The sequence below is a fragment of the Notechis scutatus genome, chromosome 3, assembly GCF_049901735.1.
Source record: "Notechis scutatus isolate UNSWTSFEM ecotype Mainland chromosome 3, rNotScu1.2, whole genome shotgun sequence".
Classification (NCBI taxonomy): Eukaryota; Metazoa; Chordata; class Lepidosauria; order Squamata; family Elapidae; genus Notechis; species Notechis scutatus.
The window spans coordinates 178,420,605-178,443,254 of NC_142011.1; the positions used below are offsets into that span (position 1 = coordinate 178,420,605).

Genomic DNA, 22,650 nt, shown 5'->3' on the forward strand with positions numbered 1-22,650 from the left:
TGAAGCAAAAACCAAAACTAAACCACACTGAATAAAGTTCCACGACAGACCAGGATAGATAATTGCCAACTTCAGGAAGATAACCAGATACAGTCTATTGGAAGAATGCCAACCAAGATAAACCTTCTTTAGGAATAAAACACTAATTTGTCTCCAGCATCTGTTAGCACGCAGGTCCAAACTCTTATGCAAATCTCACACCTGCAGCCCATGAAGTGGATCATGGCCCTCTCCTCCCGAGTAAACTGCGTTTTACCCTGAACCTCTCTTCCCTGCGTGCCCTAGGATAGATAGGGGATGGGCCTGGGTCCTCCTCTGACTGCTCAGCTGGCCTCTGCCCTTCCCCAGCCTCTTCCACCACCTCTGGAGCCACACTTCCACTCCCTGTTGGCTGTTCCTCTTCCTCAGTCAGTCTCCACCAGGGGCATGATATTCTTAATAAACCTAGCTCAGATTAGACTTGCAATTTTTCTGCTCTACTCAGGTTCTCGATATTATTTTTGTTATTATAACTGTTATTTTTGTATAATATTTTCAAATGTACCTGTCACTGAGGCTGACTTGAAGGAGTTTATTATTTGCTGATAGTATGCAGTTTCAAAAGTGAATATACATAGCTCAAAAATTCTAGAAAAGAAACAAAAAAACAAGAACACATCTGCTCCACATCCAAATAATCAGGGATTAAGCCCAGACTTAATCTATTAAGCGGAAAACAGTATCCTGTTTATCAAGGAATTATCAAGAAGAAAAATCACACTCCCACCAAAACTGGCAGGGTATGATACCAAGAGCAAATATTTCTCCCTTCTAGCACTGATGATATCATCTAGTTGGGTAATGATGCGTCTGCAAGGAAATAATAGAGCTCAGAGAGCACCAAGGATTCCATAGTATGCAATTTGCTTCATTGCATTATTCTTACAAGTCTATAATTATGTTCTGGTGTGAGAGCAGATACTCAAAATATAGCAGGTATGACCAAAACAGGGATCAAAACTCTTCAATTTTTTTTTTTTTTTTTGCATGTGTTATGTTCAGAATATCTGTAAAATAGAAAGGGCTCCATTTCCACAGTTGGAGCTGCTGTCCTGACTTTTTTGACATGTTCCTTCCATGGATGCCTACTTTTAGAAATAAGAATTTTACAAAGTATTGAAAAATAAATGCATTTTGTATCGGGAAGGACAAATAGTTATTATTTTCTATCTTAGAGATTTTAAGAAACATGCTAAGTTCCGATATTTTTTCTTTTCTTTTGGCTTCTCTTTTTTGCAATTTTTCTAGCTTGATAACATCCATCTTCCACTATATTATAGTTCTGCAAAAAAAGCATTTAAACAATTCCAGATTGCTTTTTCACAACTGTCTCATGTTGACATTGATTTTATCATTCCTATTCTAAAAATTGTTACACATTCACTTACTTTGGAGAGATTCTTCTTAATCTTGTTTTATTTTGATCACCTTGGGTAAATTATTATCCATAGAAATGGCTACAGTCACTACTTGGTGTATTGACCAGCCAATAAGGACATCAACTTGTGTTTTCTTTCTGCTTTCTTTGATCATTTGTCTCTCTATCCATAAAAAAAGTCTTTGTTTTCTTTCCTTCGCTACCCTTCCTCTCCTTCCTTTTCCCATCCCAATTCCTTTTATAGTCAAAGAATGGCCTATTTTATTCAATTATTACATACCTACTGTATATTTCTGTAATAAATAGTGTAGTCATTTAATTTTTAGTTGTCTATCTATTGCATTTTCCATACAGTACATGGGTATCTAGTTCCACCATTCAAAAAAAATAAAATGACAAATTGGGTATTCATACAAGGGCTTCCAAGATGGTGAAGGACCTGGAAACCAAGACAAGACTAGATGATCTAAATTAAAATGACCGTAGTCATTTTAAGATGTTTGGACTTCCACTCCCAGAATATCCCAGCCAATATTAGAAGTTCTGGAAATTGAACTCCACACATCTTAAAATGGGTAAGAATTGAGAAACACTGATCTATACAGCCCTTTCCTATTGTATGGTTCTAAACCTGTGCACAGAGAATGTCCCCAGAATCCTGTGACAAATTGCAAAGTTCTGTGAGTACCTCTTGGATTCTGCAGCATAACCTTTAGAGATAGCATCATGTCATTAATTAGTACTACAGACCCACTTTGCATTAAAAATAAAATAAAACCATGTTCTGCTACCTATACGGTTCTTAAAGATATTATCAAACTCACAAAATTGTTTAGTGAAACCGTCCTGTTAAATCTGCATGACACTAGTGACCTTTTGTGTCTGTTGCTGTATTTTAAATGCCAATCCACAATTTTAATGAGGTTTACCGCAATGAACCAATACCATAAAATATATATTTTGGTACAAATCATTTATATTGGTATGCCCTGAAGCAACAATGCGCTAGACAATGCATGAACTGTCTGGCCATTCATTATATTGTCACTGGAGTAACAACAAACACATTGTGAAGAAAATACACAGAGAGAGAAATAGAGCTCTGAAAGCTGTTTTAAAGGAAATGCTTAAGCAACGTGCATGGTTCTGCTAGACACGTATGGATCATTGAGAAAATTAGAACCTTGATTTGAAAGCAAAACAATTCCAATGTTCTGGTATTGAATACTGTAAGACTGACTTTGAAATGAAGTAGTGTCCAGATGATGAACACGGGATCCTAAAATGTAAAAAATTTAATGGAATTTGAAACAAAAGAACAAGAAGTGAAATAATGTATGATAAATTAGGCTAACATTTTTAGTTATAATGTATAGATGGAACAATAGGAAAATATATTGTTGAAAGGACTGACATTTACACTATGTTATAATCTTAAAGAGGACTTTTATAAAATAATGTACCATTGATCTAGAATTATCTATTCTGGCTGTTGAAGTCCACACCACTTCAAGTTGCTAAGGTTGAGAAATACTGGTCTAGAATGTCTAAAGATACTTCACATCTCTGTCATAACCATGAGTTTTTCACCTGAATCTGATAACTGATTTTTTTTTCACAGATGAAGCTTTATGATGATGTTCCATCATCATGAACATTTTATCAAGTATCACTGAAAAAATTCCTTGCCTTCATTCTCATGTCAACACTTATTGACATATTTCAACTCTTGAAGCTTTCATCTCTGCATCGGCACGTAAAGAAACCATCTTGCACAAACTTGCCAATACAAATTTGATAAATACATAAATATCAAACAGTATCAACAATCTAACCTACATGTTCCTCCTGTAAGATGCCAAGTTTGAGAACAATTTTCCTTTGAATGATCCACAATAGACTGTAATCAGTTCATCAACCCGTCATGTAAAGCTCATTCGCTATCGTCAGAGGTTCTTCACTTTGTTCTTGGTTACGCAAATTAGCTCTTACCAGAAAGAAACATTTCTAGAAATGGACGAAGCATTTCCAAAGTGATCAAAACAGTGTATTCCGTGAGGAAAGCATAATGCTCTCAAAACAGACTGTTTTGCACATATCATATAAGGTTAACAAACACACATATAGTTAACATATCAGAAAGTACATCAGAAAAAAATCAGCCTATTCATTTAATCCAACCAATCACACCTTCCTGCTCAGAAATAAATTGGACTGGTTCATTCCAGATTCAACTAAAGCTGTAGCTTCTGTTTCTGTGCTCCGTATAGTTTAGTCTGGCATCTTTAACCTTATTTGTTTGCTTTTTGAGAAATAAGGAACATTTTCTACTCTGGCGGTCATTTGTTTTTGCATTTTAGATGGATCCTGAAACAAGAAGCAGCTGGAAATATGAAATAAAATATGGGGAAAACTCTCTTTCAAAACAATGTTTGAAACTAGAGCATTAAAAACAATCATGATCTTAACCTATACTATGTGAATAGCTTCAAAAGATGTGGTTAAGTATGTTTGTGTGGCTTGATATTCCTGAACTGATTTTACCTTTTGGCTACAGCACCAATGAAAGGCTGACTAAAAGCTCTTCTTCCGATTCATTTCTCTGGGTACCATTTGAAACAGAGTTGCTCCTTGTTTTTATTTTTAGGGTTGCTCAATAGAACTAGTGTGCTGTATGTAGCACCATTGGAAAAGTTGCATTCTCATAACTTTGATTTTCATAGGAGTTTTATTTGTTATTCACCAGGTAAGACATATTTCATTTATAGATGTTATGAAGTCCCCAAGAAACAGTTGGAAATACACAACTATTATTTCTTTTCCCCTCTTTCTTACTCACACACATATAAATACTCATTTTGCTTGAATGGCCCTTCCAGGCCTGCTTCAGCAGCAAATAGAGGAAATTCATAAAACCTTCTTGTCAGGAACTCATTTTGTATATTGATCCAATAATAAAATAGTAACATGAAATTCTAAAAATAGCTACTAAAATAGCAGGTTTGACCATTTGGGCATTTTAAGAACTCTAACATGGCTGAAAATGGTTATTCCCAATAGCATTTTTATGATATCATGCGATTCAGTAAAGTCTATTTCAACTGGCAATGACTCTGCAACAGAATAGGTAAACATTCTCTACTTCCTTTGCCAGGGAAATAAAAGAGGTGCAGCTGGTGACATAATTATGTCATTGGAGTGAGCAAGATCAAAATGTTCAGACTTCTTTTCCTGAGAGCAGATATTAAAGGATTAAGGCACAATGTTCTGTTTTTTGTCTTCAGGCCACACAAACATCTGAAGACATAACTGGTTCAAAATTAAATCTCATGTGAAATTCTATTTTATGAGCTTGTATTTCCAGAATACTCTTTTCCTTGATTGTTCTGATGCTTTAAGTCCCATCATGAGAATTACTAGGACACAAAATGTGAAATATGCAGAGCATATACATTTTGCAAGCAATTAAAAATAGTTATATAAAGTCATGTTGGGAGGAATACTGATATTTATAATCAAAATCACACAATAGGTGTGGTAGTAAAAAGAACAAGAAAGGGCAGAAAACATTAAATACAGTGTGTGGCGATAGGAGACAAGAACTATTCTCTTCAGATGGTATAATTAGGATAACATCTATTAGAAAAAGACTGAAGTTATTTTAGTTCAGGAATAGCATGTCTGATCTGTATTGAAAACTACATAATGTAACAACATGGAAAATACATGCCTATGTTGACCACTATATATCAGGTAGTTATAATACTAACCTGTCTTATTCTAGAAGTGTAGTTATTTTATGCAGAGAGACAACAACTCTAAACATGTTGAAAGTCATTAGTACACTCACATGTCTAGAAATACAGTAACATTACTCTGAGCTATTCTTCTTCAACTTAGTGCTATCCAGTGCAATGGAGTTATAGTCCAAAATAACTAGTAGGTAACAGATTGCAAATGCTATTGTAAACTCTAGGCCAGGGCTTTCAAAATCCCAGTCCGCAGGCCAGGTGCATCATGCACTGGCCCTACCCATGCCCAGTTTAGCAAAGGGGAAAAAATTCCCGATATGTCATGTTATGCCACCGTGACACATGAGTTTGGCACCCCTGCTCTAGGCAACCAGAAAAAAGCAAAATCTAACCTCAAGCATTTAGATTGGTTTATAGTCTAGCAGCCTAGCAATTGAAATTAGTTCTAATTGAGGTCCAGTATATACTACCTCTGATCCTGGAGACAGAATACAGCCATCATCACTAGTAAATATTGGGAAATGTTACTCCATGGACAGAATAGGATAGTTGGCTGAGGATTTTGAAAATCCTGCTTTATCAGGATTTTCCACTGCATAAAGTTTTCCATTTATATATAGAATTAGAACTGGAAGGATTATTAGTTCACAGACTAATGCAAGTAAAATAATCTACCCTGAAAATGCCACCGCTCAACTCATCAATATTAAAGGGAATACATCAGTGGTGGGATTCAAATTTTTTTACTACTGGTTCTTCTGGGCGTGGCTTGGCAGGGAAAGAATACTGTAAAATCTCCAGTTAGAGGTGGGATTTGCCAGTTCTCCAAACTACTCAAAATTTCTGCTACCGGTTCTCCAGAACTGGCAAGAACCTGCTGAATACCACTTCTGGAATATATAATGTAAGGTGATATTCACACAAATGCAAACAGTTACTTGTAGTCTACTATATTTACATTGTCTGTATGTCTGACCAAATTGCATTTTTCCACATCAAATGTTTTGAAGGTGGCAAGGAAAGCATAATATTTACAAGCTAAGGTTTATTCCAAGAGGAGAGGAAGAGAGAGAGAGAAAAGATTTATTCCTTCAACTGTTCAGTACTGCATGAATTATTATTTACAGCAAGTTTATACTACAAAAATCCTCCTTTTATTTTTTTAAGCTGTTCTTCTCATATCTTAAGTATTCTATATTTCTTGAGTATTATTTTTCTTCAATTGTATTTCTATACATCTTATCTACTTTCATTCTCCTGACTCTAGTAATAAAGTACCTATTTTAATTACCCTCTCTCACTTGGCATGGGAAAATTTTCTGAACTTTTAACTATGTAGATTTGGGAGCTATTTGCTTCTCTTACTCTCCCTCTCTCTTTCCCTCTTTTTCTAGGGTTTTCAAATTAGATGAGAGAGTCTTACCGGTTGCTGTCTCTTCTGTTTTGCATTGTCTTTCTCTTCAACCATTCAATTGCTGAAGAGCTGCAGGCCTTTTTCTAGAAGACTTCGAATGTTCCTTTCAAATTGCATCTTTTACACCTTTCATCATTCAGACACACCATATTGCCTACTCCTTTGATTAACAGAAATTTCTCACTATCTGAGAATCCTCAACAAGAAATTCCCCAAGTAGTGGCTACCAATTCCAAATAGCAACCATGTCTCTATTTAAACCTGCTCAGTTCCACCTCTCAGTTTCTAGAAAGGTGTCCACCAGTGCTGGGTTTCAAAAAGTTTTCCTACTGGTTCAGTGTGAGCGCACGCTTTGCGTGCGCATGCGCCAAACGCATGCTTTATGCACACGTAGCATTTGCAACTCACCTTCTGCTGCAAGCTCTCTGTGTGTGCAATCGCCTGTGCAGCGCAAAGCAGCTGAGGTTGAAAAGCAGGAAATAAAGGTCAGTATAAAGCCAGGGTAGGTAGGAGGGCTCAGCAGTTGATCATCGAAGTGAACTGGTTCACTCATAGATGACCGTCAGAGCTACCGATTCGGCCCAGTAGAATACCACCACTGGTGTCCGCATGAAGTAACCAAAGCAAGTGTGTTGAAAAATCAAAAGTAGACATGATCAAACACTAATTACAGTTTATATCTGAGTCTACATAGTGGCAATTTGAGTAGATACTCACATGGGAGACAGTCACTGTAATCCATCTCTGAAGGATGGATTAATCCCCTGGAACTAAGGGACCAAAAAGTTCAAAATCAGCTAGAGGCCTTTCCATGGATCTAATAGTTTTTGAAATTTCAGCCTGGTCTCCAACCGTCCTTTTCTACAGAAGACTGTTGAGTAGGTGTTGGGGTAGCAGATAAAGAGAATCATAGCATGATTTATGTGGGACTCAGGCAGAGACCTATGACAGAAACACCATTGGGCACTGTGATGAATTATATTTGCAGATGAGGGATTAATTCTTTTGATACTATTAGACTATTAGACTTTTTAGTATACACTATGACCAATTTTGGTATCTTATGGATACCGTAATGAATAAGTTGAGAGTTGGGGGCCACCAGGTTGTCATGGTTCTGCCTTTAGTATTCATGGGTTTGGTTAAAATTCCTGTATGGCCTGCAAATAACCAGGCCCAGTGCTATTTATTTAAAAGAAAATAACTAGCACTTTTCATCACTGAAAATTTTGTGTCCTATCAGGATCAGGATTCCATGACAGTGGTAATTTCCTTAGAGGGATAATTTATATTTATTTATTTTATTTTATTTATTTGATTTGCCAATTGTTTACAAGATAATAAGTATAAATGTATACATAGTTGTGAATACATGAAATGGTTACATATAAGAAAAATAAAAGAATAAGAGAAACAATAGGACAGGGACGGTAGGCACGTTGGTGCGCTTATGCACGCCCCCTATGCGCTTATAGCTGTCCATCCTACATACAAACCCCGGGTAGCTAAATACAATTCATAAAACAATGTAATAAAAACTCTACCTACAAAACAAAATTAAAATAATACAATAACATCTGTACTTTGAAGAAGAGCCAGATCTACATGCATTTCCAGAAGGCAGGAAGACTAAGATTCTTCAAATCTCAAGGGAAAAGTCCCATTAAGCAGGTATCATGACATAGAAGTCACATCTCTGAGGTCCCACCAAGTAGCATTGTTTAATAGAGAGAAGCTGGAGCAGGCAGATCCTATCAGATCTGGTGGAATGAACAGGAATCCTAGAAGAGAAGCAGTCCTGCAGGTAACCAGGTCCATGCAGGGGTTTAAAGCAGTGGTGGGATTCAAATATGTTTACCACCGGTTTGGTGGGTGTGGCTTTGTGGGCGCGCTTTGTGCGCATGCACATACTTCATGTGTGCATGCACCAAACACACACTTTGTGCAGGCACAGAGGTGTTTGCGCAGGCGCAGAGGCATTCTAACTCACCTCCTGCAAGCCTACATGATCCCGGTTGCTTCAACAGCACTCTTCTGTGTCGCACAAAGCAGCTGCGCTTTGCATCTCTACCCCCTGCTTCTATGATATGGGATAAAAGGGATAAGAGATAACCATCTTTTTACCCAGAAAGACAGATATGCAAAGGATTGGACATTGAGAAGAATCTCATCATAACTGTGAGTTATTGAGGATGCCTGATGAACCAATTAAAAAAGACTTTGTATGGATGCTTTGTGGAGTTTATCTATCTGCCTTTGTACAGGACAGAAGACCACCACTGATTTAAAGGAGATAACCAACATCTTTCATCAATTAATACTTTGTGCTGTCCCATAAGTAAAACTGTCCCCTTGCTTTACCATTAACATCCAATAAAAGTTTGTTTACTCTTTGATCTAAAGGCACCACAGGGACATAGTATAAAACCCAGTAGCCTCTGAATTCAATTCTTACTAACGAAAGATCTAATATTACCCACAACAGCTGTGTTCAGCACCAGTGAGGATGTAGTTGCTGATACACTACGTTCTGATGGTCATGTGTAAAACCATATACTGGTAGTAGTTGCGATTATAAGTAATTGACTTATAGCCACAACTGAGACCAAAATTTTGGACGCTAAGCAATGCAGTCATAAAGCAAGACATCATCACTATATTAATTAGTGATTGAAATATTGTTACCAATTATGGTAGAAAATAGCTCGCCATTTCAGTCATGGAACTTACAATATTGGGACGCGACATAGTATAACCATTTACCTCTTAGTCTGAGAACTCAAATAAGGAAAGATGTAAATCCCTCATTTGACAAAGAAGATATTGAATTAGTGGACAATTTCTGCCTTTTATGATCAGCCATCAACAGTAAAAGACGAATCAATCCAGAAAAACTGCAGATTAGAGCACTCAACAGACCAGCCATGAAGACCTTAAAAGATTCAGATGCAGTGATGTATCTATACTTAGAAAGATCAAAATTATACAAGTAGTGTGATATTCTATGGAAGTGAAAGTTGGACTGGAATAGAAAGAACTTTCTTGAACTTTAAGGTGTTTTTTTTTAATATTGGAGTTAGAAAAAAAAGTCCTGAAACTACCCTCTGCAGTCAAAACAAACAAATGGATCATTGAATAAATCAGTCCAGAGTTTTTACTCAAGACACAAATGACCAGGTTTAAATTATTCCAACTTAGATATTATCAGATATCTGGAAAAGGTTCTAAATGTTGGGAAAGATGGAAGAAAATTACCAGCAGCAAGTTCAACAGTGGATTGGAAGACCTGAAGGACCAGGTTACAAAGACCTTGTCATGAAGAAAAATCTGCCTGTTCGTTGATAATAGTTGACACCAACTAGAATAAGCAATATTCCTCATAGATGGTTCATTCTACTATCCCCTTTGATAGCAGAATGCTTCCACATCAAGGGGAGGATGACCTCTTCAAGAGATGGTGCTCTTTAAATAGTCCTTCCTACCTCACTTAAGATGATCTGGATGTAAAAGCAGATATGGCAAATTTGCAGATGTGCCACCACTAATTGCCTAATCCCTTCTGGATGACTAGCTGAAAGAATATGCAGAAGAAATGGCACAAATCGTGTGCTAACATTATTGTAAGCAGGTGAGCAAGTGGAGAAGAAATGCTAAAACAAAAAGAAAATATTAATTTTTCTTGCAAGTGTGTCTTTGAGTGTGTTTATATGATAGATGTATGTAGGAGACTTTTCAATAGGAAAGGGTTGTGCCCTGCCTTTCCCATCCCCAGACCGGCAAAAGAAAAAAACAGGTTTTCGTTTGATCGCCCACCAGCCCGTTCTGTCCAAAGGAAAGCGATAGCGCTGGAGCTCCCTAAACGCCAAGCCTTCTGCACAACGTAGTCGGCCCCTGAAGACAAATTCGAGGAGGGGGAAAGGGGCGTTCCAGTGAGTGGGAGAGTCCATTCAGCCTCTAAATCGGGGTCGGAGCCAAGGGAGGTGGGGAAATTTCCCTTGGTCCTCCAAGCGCCCCCCGTTTCCAGGAAGGACGGTTGGTACGTGCGAACCTTCAAGAGAAACGCCGAACTTCTCGTCACCTTGAAATCCAGGAAAGCGCATCCTCGACCCAGCCAGCCTTCCACGGGGAAGGGGAGGAGGGGGGGAAACCTGTTCGCCACCCCCTCCACTCCGCGGTGTAGAAACTGAATGCGGTAAGCTATAGGGGAGGAGGAGTAGCAGCAGATGACTTCATGCAGCAGGACTGCCGTGAATTTGGAATCAGCAGCTGCAAGCTGTATACTGGGGTATGACTGACAGCGGGAGTCCCCCCCGGGCATCTGCCTGGCCAACCCTCCTTCCCCGGCGTTCTTTTAAAAACCTCAGCCGCAGGGGGCGGCTGGGCTATAAACTGCTTGAAAACAGGCGCCTAGCCGCGGTTTAGCCGTAGCCAGAGGCCAAGCAGATGCGTTAAATAATCGGTCGTCGGAAAGGTGAGTCGACGCGCACGTTGCTCTCCTCCCGAGGCGTAACTAAACGGCGTGGGGAGGAGAAGGGAATGGAGCCCGCGGGAGACGAAAAGGCGGTGGGGGGGCGTAGCACGTGCTTGGGCAGAGGCGTGTGAATGTGGCTCGATAACCCGCTCGAAAGACGCGTAGCGGAGCTGCTGAAAAGCGGGAGTTAATCGAGGAGCGTTTCACTGCCGGAATCCAAGCCGGGATCCCCGCCAGCTTCCCTCAAGCCGGCCAGCCCGCCTCCGCTCTTGAGGGAGGACGGCGGCTGGTTCCCCCTCAGAGCAGCGCGCGCCTTTGCGGCCGGGACGCGCGTCCTTCGGTTTTCAAGCGGCGAGGAGCCCCTCGCCCTTTCCCCCCCACCTCCCCCAGCGCAGAGCCCGGCCTTTTCGCGCGCAGAAGGCGCCTCCCCGCGCCCGAAGGGTCAGCGCTTGTTTTCTCGGCTGCCTAAAAATAGTCGCGAGTGGGAGGGACGGCAGGAGGAGGGGGGGAAGAAAGCCGGGAGGAAGGTCGGTGTGGCGAATCCTGGATTGCGCCTCCTCGGAACCTGCGTGTTGCTTCAATGAAAGGCATCCGAGGTGGTCCGTGGGATCTCGGCAGGCAGAAATGAGCTCCATCGGGCTGGCTGCGAAGCTTAAACTATGTGACTTATTATGTTAACTCTCCGTTGATAGAAAGGTAGGCTACAGTGGGAAGGGTCGGGTTCAGGTTTCGGGGGTGGAGGGTGTTATTCTTAAACATTCCTCCTCGAACTCACTGTTGCGTGCCACACTGCTTCCTTCATTTTTCCTGCTACCACCCCGAGAGTTGCTCGAAAAGGTTAGCTTACCTCCATTTTTCTCCTGCACAAGCAGCCATTTTAATTCATACACATAAATTTGCAGTGCTGGTTGACATGAAGTATCCGCGAGCGATTGATGGCCTGCGTTCAAGAACCTGTTCTCAAAAATGTGATTTCCTCAGATCCAGTTAGCAAGATAATTTTAAATGTATTGGTTGAATGGGAGTGAGCATGGAATACGTGGTCTCCTTTATTATATATTCAATGGTTCACCTACCCGATTCAGAATAAGATCGGCGTTTTGTGGAGGAGGCTATACGTATAATTATGAAGAGCGAGCCCTACTGGGTGCTGAATCGCAGATTTACTTAGCTGATCTGGGCTGCATAAAGTCAGATGACCACTAGGCAGCAGCAGAGAGTTGAGTTATGTGTCTCTTTGTTGCCTTCTAGCGTCCATTGGTGGGGGGTTTAACAGCTTTGATCTGCTGAAAAGAATTCCTGAAAATCCTGTCAAATGTAAGATTGTCATATATTTAGTTCTGAGTTGAATCATTTTGCCTAGGCTGGGTTGGTAACCATCCATTTAATTATATTTAACAAAGTCAATAATTCATTCATAGAGATTCTCACCAACTATTTTTCCATAAAGATTTCTGGACTTCTGATGCTAGCTGTGTTCAATTACAGAAAATGTGCCAAGAAGCAGCCCCCATATTTACTGTTGGATGCTTTCAAAATTGGAAGCATTTGGATTATTCCCCCTCCCTCCCCACCCTTGCGGGTTGTCTAGATGATTTCCCTCAATAAATGAAACTGTTTCCAGCTTGAAAATGTACTTTGTGCCAGAATGCAAAATGTGTTATGCCAATAGTCTGTTGAGCATCAAGGAAGCTTCCTCTGTTTGTTGAAAGCAATTAACTAGGAATAAATAATCAGCATTTGTTCTGGTTAGCAAAACTAGAAAAAGGAAAATGCTTACTGGAAAGCATTCCTAATATTGCCTAAATACCACATTTTACTATTCTTTTAATAGTGAAACCCTTTATGATAATTTTTAACCCTCTTTAATCCAAGGAAAATAAGTTATATGTTATTTTGATAAAAATGACTAATATGGTACAGAAGGGTTTCATGTTCATAAATACACTGCTCAAAAAAATAAAGGGAACACTTAAACAACACAATGTAACTCCAAGTCAATCACACTTCTGTGAAATCAAACTGTCCACTTAGGTAGCAACACTGATTGACAATCAATTTCACATGCTGTTGTGCAAATGGAATAGACAACAGGTGGAAAGCATAGGCAGTTAGCAAGACATCCCCAATACAGGAGTGGTTCTGCAGGTGGTGACCACAGACCACTTCTCAGTTCCTATGCTTTCTGGCTGATGGGTTTGGTCACTTTTGAATGCTGGCGGTGCTTTCACTCTAGTGGTAGCATGAAACGGAGTCTACAGCCCACACAAGTGGCTCAGGTAGTACAGCTCATCCAGGATGGCACATCAATGCGAGCTGTGGCAAGAAGGTTTGCTGTGTCTGTCAGCGTAGTGTCCAGAGCATGGAGGCACTACCAGGAGACAGGCCAGTACATCAGGAGACGTGGAGGAGGCCGTAGGAGGTCAACAACCCAGGACCGCTACCCAGGACCGCTACCTCCGCCTTTGTGCAAGGAGGGACAGGAGGAGCACTGCCAGAGCCCTGCAAAATGACCTCCAGTGGTCCACAAATGTTCATGTGGCTGTTCAAGTGGTCAGAAACAGACTCCATGAGGGTGATAAAAGGGCCTGTTGTCCACAGGTGGGGGTTGTGCTTACAGCCCAACACCATGCAGGACGTTTGGCATTTGCCAGAGAACACCAAGATTGGCAAATTCACCACTGGCGCCCTGTGCTCTTCACAGATGAAAGCAGGTTCACACTGAGCACAGGAGACAGGGTCTGGAGACGCTGTGGAGAACATTCTGCTGCCTGCAACATCCTCCAGCATGACCGGTTTGGCAGTGGGTCAGTAATGGTCTGTGGTGGCATTTCTTTAGGGGGCCGTACAACCCTCCATGTGCTCGCCAGAGGTAGCCTGACTGCCATGAGGTACTGAGATGAGATCCTTAGACCCCTTGTGAGACCATATGCTAGTGCGGTTGGCCCTGGGTTCCTCCTAATGCAAGACAATGCTAGACCTCATGTGGCTGGAGTGTGTCAGCAGTTCCTGCAAGATGAAGGCATTGATGCTATAGACTGGCCCGCCCATTCCCCAGGCCTGAATCCAATTGAGCACATCTGGGACATCATGTCTCGCTCCATCCACCAATGCCACATTGCACCACAGACTGTCCAGGAGTTGGAGGATGCTTTAGTCCAGGTGTGGGAGGAGATCCCTCAGGAGACCATCTACCACCTCATCAGGAGCATGCCCAGGCATTGTAGGGAGGTCATACAGGCACGTGGAGGCCACCCACACACTACTGAGCCTCATTTTGACTTGTTTTAAGGACATTACATCAAAGTTGGATCAGCCTGTAGTGTTTTTTTCCACTTTAATTTTGAGTGTAACTCCAAATCCACACCTCCATGGGTGGCTAAATTTGATTTCCATTGATAATTTTTGTGTGATTTTGTTGTCAACACATTCAACTACGTAATGAACAAAGTATTTAATGAGAATATTTCATTCATTCAGATCTAGGATGTCTTATTTTTGTGTTCCCTTTATTTTTTTGAGCAGTGTATATGTTTCAGGTATCTTTTTCATATGGGCCAAAGACTTGTAATTCGTGGGACTCTACATATAGACTATTACAAAGCTTTGGTCTCATACCAAAAAGGTGTTTGTTTTTTACTTTCTTTAATATGGGTGTTTTCCAAATAATTGAGAAGTTTTAAAATAGGTGCTTATAATGGAGGCCTATATTGACAAGTATAAATCTTGACTATTGTGTTTAATTGGCCTTCATTATTCAGTATACACCATGGTATAGCTGATCTTATTAATTTACTATTAGCTGAGATAGTTGAATAATGAAACCTTTGTTAGAACTAGGGTGTTCTATAGGAGTTTATATAGTTAAAAAGGTTGAGGAAAGAATAGAGAGTGAATTCAGATAATGAGAGTCCTGAGTACATAAGCTCAAATAAAAGGAGGCATATTATAATAAATAAATAATCAAATAAAATGAAGCAAATTTTAAATCTAAAATGAAGAGAAGCTGTAAAGCAGGGATCCCCAACCTCTGGCCTTGAGTCATTCAGAACTGGGCCATGTAAGGAGTAGGCGAGATCATTCATGCATGCTTCCCCACTTGCATGAGTGGGTGTGCGCACATCATTTGCATGAGCAGTGGGTGTGTGTGTCAACCGTTTGTGCTGAATCATCCCCACTTCTCCCCACCAGACCACAAAGGCAGAAAGGTTGGAAAACTATTGTAAAGAAATAAACCCAGGGCTAGTATTTTGTATTGCTTCTAATTATTGCCCAACATGCAGAAAATTCCTGCAGAAAGCTGCTTACAGAGTGCTGTAAAGCACTATGAAGCTGTATAAAAGTCTACAGTACATGCTATGCTATTGCTATATAGCAGGGATATCAAACTTGTGAGAACATCAATACATGATGTATTGTGACTTTATTCTCCCTTCATTAAAATGGGGATGGGGTGGCCAATTTGACAGCCCTGCTATATAGTATCAATATGCCATAGAAAGGATTAGGCAGCCTGCCCATATGAAAGACAGGACTACTTTTTCTTTCTCATAACATCCTCATCCACTGAGTTCCTAGTTTCTGAAGAAAAACTAACAAATGTCTTGACTTTTACCCTTTTCTTATAAGTTGCCTACCACAATTAATATGTAGAGCAAGTGTAGTGTAAGATTGTTGGACTTGGACAAAGAAGTCCCTATTCCCAGAGTCACACATTTCCACTTGAAGCTACAGGACAACAGCTTTTTCACACTGTTAATGATTTTATTTATAAATGAAACAGGCATCAAACTTTAGTGTTAATTGTTTTATTCAGGGTCCCTTTACATATTACTAGAACTCTTAAGAAGCTTTGGTAATATTCACTGTCAAATATAGGCAAAAGTTCAGAATATCCAAAAAAGGATGTTTTTTATATCGAACTGTATTCTACGTTGTAGAAATACAGCTATAGAGAAGCCAAAATCAAAGTCAGGTATAACAGAAAATATACCACAAAGTTGAAATACAAAGCTATTTTGAATATCATAGCATACCAAGAAAAGTTATGTCTTTTTAAAAGTCTTTGAAATTAAGTTAAGCAACTTGATTTTTTCACCTATACCGGTCATTTGTTGACTTTGATTAATACACAGAGCCAGAGATTTGAGGTGAAAAAATTGTGCATTATTCTATAAGTTCAGTCTAGGTAAATTTCAGGTGACAGCCCATCTCCTGATTCTTGCAGACAGGTGGATAAGCTACAAATTCAGAGTAGAGCTTATGTACGCCAAATCCAATAATAGCATTGAAAAAAAGTGGTTGGGTAGAAGTGTGAAAAGCTATTATTCAACTCTGTTTTAAAAAGCAGGTAAAGTAGTTGTGAAATAGTGGTTTCTTGTTTTCTTGCTCCCATTAACCAACTTAAGTCTCCTATGTCATGCTTGACAGTTAATTTACTTGTCAACTACATGTAGATATTATGCATTGTGTTAAGAAACTGAGACAACTGCAGGCAAGCACAGAAAAAAGATTATTTTGCTAGTTTTCTTTCTGGCTTACCTTGTAGTTGTGGTATATGAATCTGGGTTTATCAGCCTGCTTATGTTATTGTGTTACTTCTACTTTAAGGGAACTTGGGAGTTGGGCTGAGGTAACTGTGAAGTTAATTGCCATTGATTAGAAATGCATGGTTCACTGGCTTAAAGATGCTGGATTTGCCGACAGGAGAAAGTTGGCTTTCTGTACTCCAGTGGTTCAAGTCCTAGCACCATGTGACAGAGTGAGCTCCCATCACTTGTCTCGGGTACTGCCAATATAGCAGTTCAAAAATGTGTAAAGTACCATTCTTAGATGGGGAAAAAACTAATGGTGTTTCATGCAAGGAACTAAGTGATACCAGGTCTAACTGATTGAGAGGCAAAATTGGAGGCGAAAAACCCCAGATGATGCCAATTCTCCTGCAAAAATGCTGTTAGGTACTCTGTGCAAAGCTAGTTGTCCCCTTGTGGTAAACCCTTGATAGCATACAAAAACAAACTGAACAAGCTAGCAATCTTAGGCAGCCAAATATCTACTCTGTAATAGTGTTGTAGACTCCTGGGTTTCAATGCACATATGCTAAATAAATGCCAACTGATTCCCAAGTTCAAGTCTCAGGTATTGTTTTTAAGTCTTTAAAATACTAAAGGCTTATAGCCTGACTTATAAAATACTGCCTGTATTATAAATCTGCCAAATTAATATAGTCTTGCTACATGCAGAAAAAATATTTAACAGGCATGCTGGAGATGGCTTTTGTTATGTTGTTATCAAATTCAACATGTAGCTCAGTTGTAGCATTGTCAATAAGGCTAGAAGTGCTATTGTTTGAAATTCTGAAGACCACTCAATGATTGCAATGAACCATCAGATTGGTATGAGACTGTTCTGTTTGTCATTGTAGAATATGCTTCCTTCATACCTTTCTCTGTTTTAGCTTTCATGAAAATCTCTAAGAGATTTGTCTTTAATTCAACCTATTAAATTATAGTCAGTCTTCACCCTTTTAATGTAGAATTTCTGCACTGTTTGTATTTGAATTTTTAAATATATTTTGATCAGTACTTTTCTTCTATGTTTTTAAAAGCAGAAATGTTATAAAATATGAATTCTTAAGTTGTCATACATTATTACTTGAATAAAGTGTGAAAACATGTCAGAAATCTATTTTACTCTGGCTTAAGGTTCTCACGGAAATAGATTAAACCTTGCTGAAGTTTGTCCTAAAAGTCAAACCACTTCTTATACAAGAATGTTTTGATCTTTTTGAGATTGGACTAAACAATGTACCTACAGATAACTTTCTACAAAAGCCACTATGTTATAGTGTTAGACCTTTACAGAAAGTTGTGAGTAAAATAGATTCAGAATAAGTGCTTTATAATGTGGGTGTTATATAGTAGGATGGCAATTAGTTGGGCGGTATGACCAAGGTTCATATGAATATTAAAGAGGAATCCATTAAAGTCTTGGCATGCCACCATATTTTGCTGAATTTACAGTTTGTTTGCAGATTATTGCGGGTTGTGGGAGGAGAAAATATGTGCAGTTCAAAATAATGAAGCTGCTCATAAACTCAAGGCATCAAGGTGGGGGAAATAATATTTGTTGACAAAAACCCTGTAGCTGTAAATTGGTTTTGCTCGGTGTGCATACAGGACTGCTACTTAGAATTAGAGCTTTACAGGTTCTGTGACTATATTTTTTAGGAGAAAACAGTTTGGGGCTAAACAATGAAATTTGGCCCAGAAGCAAACTAGTGAAAAAATATATTGACAAGATTTTGACACCTTTTCTTTGCAAGCTACACTGGGTGCCATTTTGTTTCTGGGTTCCATTCAAGGCTTATAGATCCCTACATGGCAAAGATTATTTGAAGGGTTGCTTGTCTCCCACAGTATCAGCCCAACTGTTTCAACCTGACATGGTCAGTATGCTCTGGGTTCCATCAATGAAACAATGCCACCAGTGGTGGTATTCAATTTTTTTTACTACCAGTTCTGTGGGCGTGGCTTGATGGGTGGGTATGGTGTGGCTTAGTGGGTGTGGCTTAGTGGGTGTGGCTTGGTGGGCATGGCAGGGGAAGGATACTGTAAAATCCCCATTCCCTCCCCACCCCACTAATCTGCTTTCCAGCTCTGTGCTCCTGTGCAGGGCAACAAAAGAAGACCCAGCCGATCAACTGGGACTCAGGAGGCAGAGAATAGATGGGGGCAGGGTCAACCAGAGGTGGTATTTACCAGTTCTCCGAACTACTCAAAATTTCTGCTACTGGTTCTCCAGAAGCTGTCAGAACTGGCTGAATACCACCTCTGGATGCCACCTATCGGAACCCCAGAAGCCCATTTTGTCTGCAGTAGTGCCTGTCGTCTGGAATGAGGTCAAATTCAAATCAGTCCCAGCCTGTTGGTATTTCAAAGGGTTTTAAAGGCCTGGCTCTTTTCCCAAGTCTTTGAAGAGATTAGTTGATACCCCTTTCTTATATTCTGTTCCTCCTCTGGGTTTATTTTATTTTACATCTTGCCTTGTTCTGTTTTTGAGGGTTTTTTTTTTGTTTTTTGTTTTGTATTCTCTGCTTTTCAAATGTTTTAACAATTGTCAATTGCCCAGAGTTGCTGGGAGTCGGGCAACTTAAAATTTCAATCAATATTACGATTCGGTCAGGAAAACATGATTCTCAAATATTGTTCTTTTTGAATTCAGTAAATTTGAAAGCATACTGTTGGCTACTTAAAGTAGATATAAGTGTGGGAGGCATTTATAAAGGATATGTAGCAACTACTTCCCCAGTGAGCAGAAACACAGATAGAGATGTTTGTGGGAGGACAAAGAGAGTCACTTTTCAGGAGAAGAAATGAAAGCAGAATCAACTTAAATAGTAAATAATTTTCATGTGAGTATTGAATTGAAAGGGCGGTATTAGCTCAATACTATGTCTTGAACAGAGGCTATACTATTTATGTCTATAACACCACTTCCTAGATGTTTTAGGAATTCATATCATTGGGGTCAAAATACTTATCTCTTGTTACGTGTTTGTAATAAATATGACACATGATTTATATCAAAATCTTATTTTAGTAAAGATAAGCACTGATTATTAAACCATAGCTCTTAAGTATGACCCATTGGCTCTAAAACATTTCTTTCGAAAGAACGCCAGAATAGTAGAAATCAGAAATTTTTTCTCACCCAGCTCTTCCTGTGCTATCCTTGAACCTAGAGTAAGTTTTAATTAGATGTATATTATTTATTGCACTCTGTCCTGAGCTGTAGCTGTTCCTAAAAAATTCCTTGATGTCTATGGAGAGCATAGCTGGATGCATATCTCTACATATTGTTCATACATTGTGCATATTTCATTTGATTTTCTGCTGACTAGAATACATTGTTAGAATACTTTTCTCTTTTTCTTTGTGTAAAATGCTGTATGTAGGTGCTGATGTTGATGCAGCATTTGGGCAGTCAATGGCATTGTTGTGTTCACTACAGAATAGAAACTAATGACTCACAATGATTTTTTCCCCTTCTTAGCATTTTCCCACAAGTGCAGGATCTGCTTTTTTTCATAAATTGAGTCCATTGATTGTGACAGGAATTGACCAACCAACTTGTTGACTGAATCTGGCATGAATCAGTCACCCAATCAACTTTCATGCCTAAGGCGAGATCAGAACTCACAGTGTTCTGGTTTCTAGCCTCAGGCCTTAACTATTAGACCAAACTGGCTCTGAATGATGCAAAGTAGAATCTACACCCAAAAAAATCCTGTAATGAGAACGACAATGAACTCCTTAGCTAATCTTATCAAGAAATAATTGCTGTAAAATCAAAAGACCAGACACAGTTCTGTAACTAGAGACTTGGCAAAATTGAGGATACATAATCATAGCAGAGTAGCTATAATTCTTATCAGTATAATCACAGACTCATAAATTCGTTAATTCATGCAATCATCATGTACCATGTATGACAATAGTCTTAAACTAAAATGAGATGATTATGTTCTTTGTTATGTGCTTTAATGGCTATACATAGTAATTTATGTCCTGTCTCATCAAATATTTCATTATATGCTCAAAGTGACAGTAAGATTATCTATATACTACTAAAGCTCTCATTGTCATGACCTTTATCTTTATGATCTTTATCTTTATCTATGTTGCAAAGTAGTTCATCATAGGCCCACAATTTTTGAACTAAAGTACTTCAAATGGGTTGATTTATAAAATGTGTCCAAAATGTGGGACCCATGTCTCCTAATCATGCTCAGAACTTTTGGGAAAGTTGTAGCTGCTTCATTGCTACTGGCTGCTGCTGATATCACATGATCTTCATTTTCAAAATTCTGGGACTGTTTACCAGTCAGTCTCACAATCTGATGTCTTCCGCCCCTCCAGCCAGCCGCAGTCACTTAGTTGCCTTTCTGGCCCATGCCACTTTCCTAAAAACTTCCTTCCATCATTCCCATGGCTTCTGTGACACCCAACCCCATGCATGCCTTCAATGACCTATGGAGCACCTATTTGCTCATACCAATGCACTTGTCTGATCCACACCACTTCCTGTGTATCTTTCCTGGCTAATGTAGCACCTCATGTGCAGTCCCATGCACCTTTCATAACCCACAACTGACCTTGCCCAACCAATTGCAGTGCCTCTTGGGCAGCCCCACACACCCTTATGGCTTGCACTGCCTCCCCTGTGTGCCATCCCTGAATGGCATGGCACCTCTTATCCAGCCCTGTGATGCCATGCATTCTTCTTGATTCCCCAATCCCCCCAACATACCCTACATGTGTGATATCTCTTGCACCACATCACCAACCACACTTTTGTTACCCCCCTGTACATCATTCCCACCTGCACAGCAACACTTGTGCGTGCTCAGATACTTTGACTGACTATACTGCCTATCACAGACCTTTCCCAATCCACATAGCATTTCTCACACACCTTCCCTGTACCATTCCTGACCCACCCATCCCTACACACATGCTTGCTCCTTTTCTCAATATCAGCAGGGATCTATGACAATTTGCTGCAGCCAACTCACCATGGTCAAATCACTGAAGGACAACACACTGAAGGACAAGAGTTACACTGATATCAAAGAAATGTTGGAATAGAATAGAATAAAGGATGTAAAAGGAGAGACAAAATGAAATCTGAATAATAAAAATTAAAATATTTTTTATTTTAAATAATTAAATTAAATTGATAAATTGTCCTGCGATTAGATGTTCTGCAGCAAATTGGCCATGTAGTGTTAGTCATGGTGAGGTGGCCACAGCAAGTTTGTCTCATTTACCTGCTTGTTGGCTTTGGTTTTGGAACTTCCTGCTGGCTTCCCCACTGACTTTTACTCTTCAAGCTTCTCATAAGCAAAGTAAATGGGGAAAGTGGTGAAAATTCAAGGAAAGGAAGAGGAAGAGAGGAAGAGAAGGATGATCAATGTGTCATGGGTTGTCTAGTAGTACACAACAAGAAGCAGGCGTAAATGGGGAGGTGGAGATGGTAGGTTTCTATATAGTTCTTCAACTATCAGTTTCAGGACCTTGGAGAGCAGATATCTGTTCCATCATTGCCTAGCACAATTGAGATGCTTTGGTGAAGAAGTCAAAATAATCTTGCTAGAAGCTTCATCTCCTTAGATGCTATACTGGGTTGTAAGAGAAGTATCAGCTTCCTCAGGGTGGGGAAAATTCAAGGCATGATAGGAAGTATGGTAAGTGCCCCCAGGAACTTTGAATTCACTTTAGTTCATAATAAGCAGTTGTCCAAGAAGAAAAGGAAGAGAAAAGGAAGGGAGGGAGAGGTAGAGAGAGAAAGATGATCTCATCAGCAGAGACTAATTTGGTGAGTCTATGAGACAGTTTTCTTTGTAATAGCATTCAGAAGGTAGAACTTCTTTATGAAAGAAAACACAATGACTACTGAATTTTAGATGGGCTAAAATGTATGTTTATAGGGTCTTTCATAGATTATAATACTATTTGGTTTACTTTTGTTATGTGACTATGATTGTATTATATTTTAAATTGTGTAGTCCTTTGAGAGCTCTGCAGCAGAAACA

At 39.5% G+C, this 22,650-nt stretch overlaps 1 protein-coding gene and 1 long non-coding RNA gene across 20 annotated transcripts in view; both read left to right on the forward strand.

Moving 5' to 3' along the window:
- The window catches only part of LOC148131504 (uncharacterized), a 201,399-nt gene that overhangs the window by 149,704 nt on the left and 29,045 nt on the right, over positions 1-22,650 (forward strand). The gene's annotated exons all lie outside the window — the stretch shown is intronic.
- Positions 10,507-22,650, forward strand: part of PKIA (cAMP-dependent protein kinase inhibitor alpha) — a 37,122-nt gene continuing 24,978 nt past the window's right edge. For 4 of the 19 annotated variants that reach the window (XM_087961892.1, XM_087961909.1, XM_087961894.1 and 1 more), the window contains exon 1: positions 10,604-11,054. The gene's annotated coding sequence lies outside the window, so the exon portion shown is untranslated. Of the gene's footprint in view, positions 11,055-11,283; positions 11,751-22,650 lie in introns of those variants that run through there. The other 15 variants (XM_087961897.1, XM_087961895.1, XM_087961899.1 and 12 more) reach the window with 10 other exon arrangements.